This window comes from Myotis brandtii, unplaced genomic scaffold, assembly GCF_000412655.1.
Source record: "Myotis brandtii unplaced genomic scaffold, ASM41265v1 scaffold450, whole genome shotgun sequence".
Lineage (NCBI taxonomy): Eukaryota > Metazoa > Chordata > Mammalia > Chiroptera > Vespertilionidae > Myotis > Myotis brandtii.
In genome coordinates, this window is record NW_005367210.1 from 175803 (window position 1) to 181075 (window position 5273).

Genomic DNA, 5273 nt, shown 5'->3' on the forward strand with positions numbered 1-5273 from the left:
AGTTTGCCAGATTTAAGTCTTTTGTTAGCACCATTCAGGAAGAGCTGGGGGGGTTCCAGGGCAAGGCACCTGGCCCATCCAGCCTCTGTCTCCCTCTATCTCAGGACTCCCTGGGCTTCATTAAGGATGGCAAACTCATTCCTGCAGGGGCCAGGCAGGTAACATAAATGAATGGGAGTCTGGGTGGACATTGGCTTCATGACCCACTGGGGGGAGAGGGGGTGGCTCACCTGTCAGTTGTGACCCTGTGGGATTGCAGCCCACAGTGGCCCGATGGCTAGATTTTTCAAGAGAAAGTGGAAAGAGTCTATTTCTATGACCATCTCAATTTCAAAATGAAAGCCGACTCAGATATTTTTAAATCCTTGTGGAGCAAATGAAATGTGTGAGACACACCTGGTCCAAAGGGGGCCAATTTGGCCCTGATCTTAATGAGGATTAAGAAGCAGTGTTGGGCTCAAAGCCTAGCTCCATTACCGGTGTGACCTTGAGCAAGTTCACTTGACCCTGACTCTTCCTTCCATATGTGTAATATGGGGATGACAGTAGTACCTGCTTCATAGGGTGAAATGGAGTTCGAAGTGAGACGCATTTAACACGGTGCTCCAGAAACTGCATTACTCCCTTGTCCAGAGGAGGAAACTGAGGGTCAGAGTGGCGAAGAGCAACCGAGATCAGAGACAGGGGGGCCAGGCAGGTAACATAAATGAATGGGAGTCTGGGTGGACATTGGCTTCATGACCCACTGGGGGGAGAGGGGGTGGCTCACCTGTCAGTTGTGACCCTGTGGGATTGCAGCCCACAGTGGCCCGGTGGCTAGATTTTTCAAGAGAAAGTGAAAAGAGTCTATTTCTATGACCATCTCAATTTCTTTTTTTTTTTTTTTTAAATATATTTTATTGATTTTTTACAGAGAGGAAGGGAGAGAGATAGAGAGTCAGAAACATCAATGAGAGAGAAACATCGATCAGCCGCCTCCTGTACATCCCCCACCGGGGATGTGCCCGCAACCCAGGTACATGCCCTTGACCGGAATCGAACCTGGGACCCTTGAGTCTGCAGGCCGACGCTCTATCCACTGAGCCAAACCGGTTTTGGCGACCATCTCAATTTCAAAATGAAAGCCGACTCAGATATTTTTAAATCCTTGTGGAGCAAATGAAATGTGTGAGACACACCTGGTCCAAGGGGGGCCAATTTGGCCCTGATCTTAATGGGGGTTAAGAAGCAGTGTTGGGCTCAAAGCCTAGCTCCATTACCGGTGTGACCTTGAGCAAGTTCACTTGACCCTGACTCTTCCTTCCATATGTGTAATATGGGGATGACAGTAGTACCTGCTTCATAGGGTGAAATGGAGTTCGAAGTGAGACGCATTTAACACGGTGCTCCAGAAACTGCATTACTCCCTTGTCCAGAGGAGGAAACTGAGGGTCAGAGTGGCGAAGAGCAACCGAGATCAGAGACAGGGCTCCAAATCTTGGGTCTGTCTCTGTATGACTTCAGGGCGCTACCTCTCCCTGTGTGAAACTGCACACGGCTCAGAGCCTAGAGTGGTGGTGTTGGTCCCAGTGCCTGGCACATAATTGGCCCAAAGCATAAATTTATTAAATGAGTAAAGAAAAGCAGCAAGCAACAATGGTTCCTACCCTTGAGATTCTCACCATGTGTTCTGGAAACTGAGACCAAGGCTTTCAAAATTCTTTTGTCCCCCGGACACCCCTGCACCTTAATTATTCCTCTACCAGATCCTGTGAATTCCTAAGGTTGGACAAAGCCTGTTTCCCCAGTGAGAACCAAGGCCGCGTGTGCAGACCTCATTTAGAGAGGGTATGCGGGGACTGGGATACCCTTAGGTGACTTAAAGGGGGACTAGGGCACAGTTTGGGAGGGCTGGGTGTGTACAGGAAGGTGGTCTGGGGCAGTGCAGAAATGACAGCGACAGTTTCTCGGCTTCTCTAATTGGAAACAAGATACCCCACCCCCCAAGTCCTATAAGAAAGAGCTAAGGACTGTGGAAGACAGATGCGTGTCCCCCATAACCCCCTTCAAGGAAGGACTTCCCCAGCTGCGGGAAGTCTGGTCAGTGGAGAGCCTCTCCCTGTCAGCCCTTTGAGGGTCCGCTCCGGTTGCAGAGCGCCATTCACCCAGGGCTGCTGTGTGGTGTCTGAGTGAGATCAGTGAGACTGGCCTTCTCCGTTCAGGGTGGGACGGACTCCGGCAGACAGTACTGTGCTGCCCCTCCCCCCACACTCCCCCAAGGCCCCTCCAGGGTGGGGGAGGCTTTGCCAGGCCTGCAGGGCCATTTGACTTCCTAAACCCAATCCTGCTTCCTCCCTTTTCTTTTCACAGGTGCTTATCCCTAATAAATATTTTGCACCCCAAACTCAGTCTCTGTGTCTGTTTCTGGAGAACCCAGTCTGCAATGGAGGATGCGAGGGGCTGGACAAAGGGCCTTGGGTACCTGGCTCAGCAACCCTGTCCTGGCACCTCTGATCCCGCCACCCCCTGGGAGTTGGTGTCAGGAGGAGTCTATTCACCCCACCAATACGGCCCCAACCTTAGGGTCGTACCCTTCCCAGTAGGCATCCCGTACTCCAGCGTCAGCCACAAGGCATCCGGAGCCCTCTGCTGATGTCATTCTCATGTGAAGTCCCTCCTGGTCAAAGCTGAGAAAGGGCGGTCCTCAGTCTGTGTTTGCCCTTCAGAATCCTCAGGGAGGAGGCGGGGGTCCCCGTACTCCGTCAGCCACAAGGCATCCGGAGCCCTCTGCTGATGTCATTCTCATGTGAAGTCCCTCCTGGTCAAAGCTGAGAAAGGGCGGCGGTCAGTCTGTGTTTGCCCTTCAGAATCCTCAGGGAGGAGGCGGGGGTGGGAGAGACCATTTATTATTTGGTTCCTTCCATTTCAGAAGGAAATGGATTCTGACCTGAGAAAGGTGGGGAGATCTGCTTGTGTGGACTCTGGGGACACCTAGTGGCTGAACGGAGTAGGACGCAGTTGGGGTTGGGGCTGGGGCTGGGGGGGTGGCCATGGCCAAGCTCACTGCATTCGTGCAGTCATTGACTCAGCAGTCAGGTCCCTTGCCTGGGTTCTTTGTGCCATCTTGGTTCCAAGGCTTAAAGACACTTACACGCTGATCTGTTGGTTATCTATTGCTACATAATGAACTGCCGAAACTGAGCAGCTTAAAACCACGTGTTTATTGTTTCACAGGCGGCCAGGTAGGCCTCAGCTCGGCTCTCTGCTCAGGATCTCACACGGCTGCAGTGAAGGCGTTGGCTGGGCTGCATTCCTTTCTGGAGCTCAGCATTCCCTCCAAATTCACGTGGTGGTGGGCGGAATCCAGGTCCTTGTGTTTAAGAATGGGGTCCCTGTCCTCTTCCTGGCTGTCACCTGGGGCCACGCTTGATTCCCGAGAGCCGGTGCTCAGTTCCTTTCTTCACAGGCCTTCTCCCAGAACGGCAGCTTATTTGTCAAGGTCAGAAGAGAGTCTTCCTCCGCTTCCAGCCACTGGACTCAGGAAGGCTCTATTTTTAAGGACGTGCTTGATCCAATCACGCTACCGAGGAAAATCGCCCTTTTGATTAATTAAAAATTAACTGATCTGGGACCTGAGGCACATCTGCAAAATCCCTTCACCTTTGCCGTTTTAACCTAATCACACGACTGACCGTCATGATGCGCACTGGCCTGCCCCACACTGGGGAAGAGCTTACGTCAGGCATGCCCAGCAGGGGGCGGGCATCTTGGGGGCCATCCTAGAATTCTGCTTATCTCAACTGTGGGTTCTCAGGGGTGTCTCCGTCCCAACATTTCCAGACTTGTCTGTCTAGCTGCCTTCTTGTTATCTCCACTGGGGTAGCTAATCGGTCCCCCAACTTGGCCTGTCCGAAAGTAAGTTTTTGTTTCCACAAAGCTCCCAAGCCTGCTGCCTAGTCCCACCCACATCTCCACAAGTCACTAAAAGGCCAAAAACCTCTCCGTCCCTTGGCTCTTTTTCTCATGGCTTCAGATCCCTTGGCTCTACCTTCAGAATGTGTCCTGTGTCCTATCACTTCTCACCTCTTTCATGGCCGCCCTCCTGGTCCTGGCTGCTATCGGCTCTGGGTCCTGTACTGACCCCTTCACTGGACTCTCTGCTTTCTCCTTTTCCCTGTTCACACTCTTACTGTCCACACAGCAGCTAAAGGGATCTGGTTAAACTATCAATCAGACCATGTCCTCCCTCTGCTCAAAACTCTCTGATGGTCTCCATCTCATTCAGGCCCAAAGCCAAAGTCCTCAGCGTGTCCTCTAAAGCCCCATGTGATCTGGCTGTGGCTCATCCTGGTACTTGTTTCCAACTGCCTTTTCCTTTTCTCACCATGCCCTAGCCATACTGACTCCCTTGCTGTTCCTCAAAACGGCCAAGCGCACACCCACCTCAGGCCCTTTGTACATGCTGTTCACTCTGCTTGAAATGCTCTTCTCCAAAATATTTACATGACATACTCCCTCACTTTCTTCATGTCTCAGCTCCAATGTCATTACCTCAAAAAGGTCTCCCCCAACCATTTATACAACGTATCTCCACCACCCCTTATAATATCTCCTTTGCTTTATTTTTCTTAATAGCATTTATCACATATAGTTTTTATTTTGTATCTTTCCACTTATTTTTTAAATTAAATTTATTGGGGTGACATTGGTCAACATGAACATATAGGTTCCGGGTGTCTGTCTTTTCGATTAGTATGTAAACTTCATGAGGAAGGAATTACTTCTGCATTGGACTCTGTGCCTTAGGCCATTCAATCTCTCATTCACTCACCCATTCAACCGGCATTTGTTAAGGGGTTGCTTATGCCAGACTCTGGACATACAAAGATTTCTTAATAGCATTTATCACATGTAGTTTTTATTTTGTATCTTTCCACTTATTTTTTAAATTAAATTTATTGGGGTGACATTGGTCAACATGAACATATAGGTTCCGGGTGTCTGTCTTTTCTATTAGTATGTAAACTTCATGAGGAAGGAATGACTTCTGCATTGGACTCTGTGCCTTAGGCCATTCAATCTCTCATTCACTCACCCATTCAACAGGCATTTGTTAAGGGGTTGCTTATGCCAGACTCTGGACATACAAAGATGAAAAAGACAGATCTGAGGAGGAGAAAGACACATAAACACGGGGATGGAAACACACTGATGAGATGGACAGCAGGGCTGGGGGACCACAGAGGAGGCACTTAGCCCAGACATGGAACAGTGTGGTCAGGTCACCTCCTCCA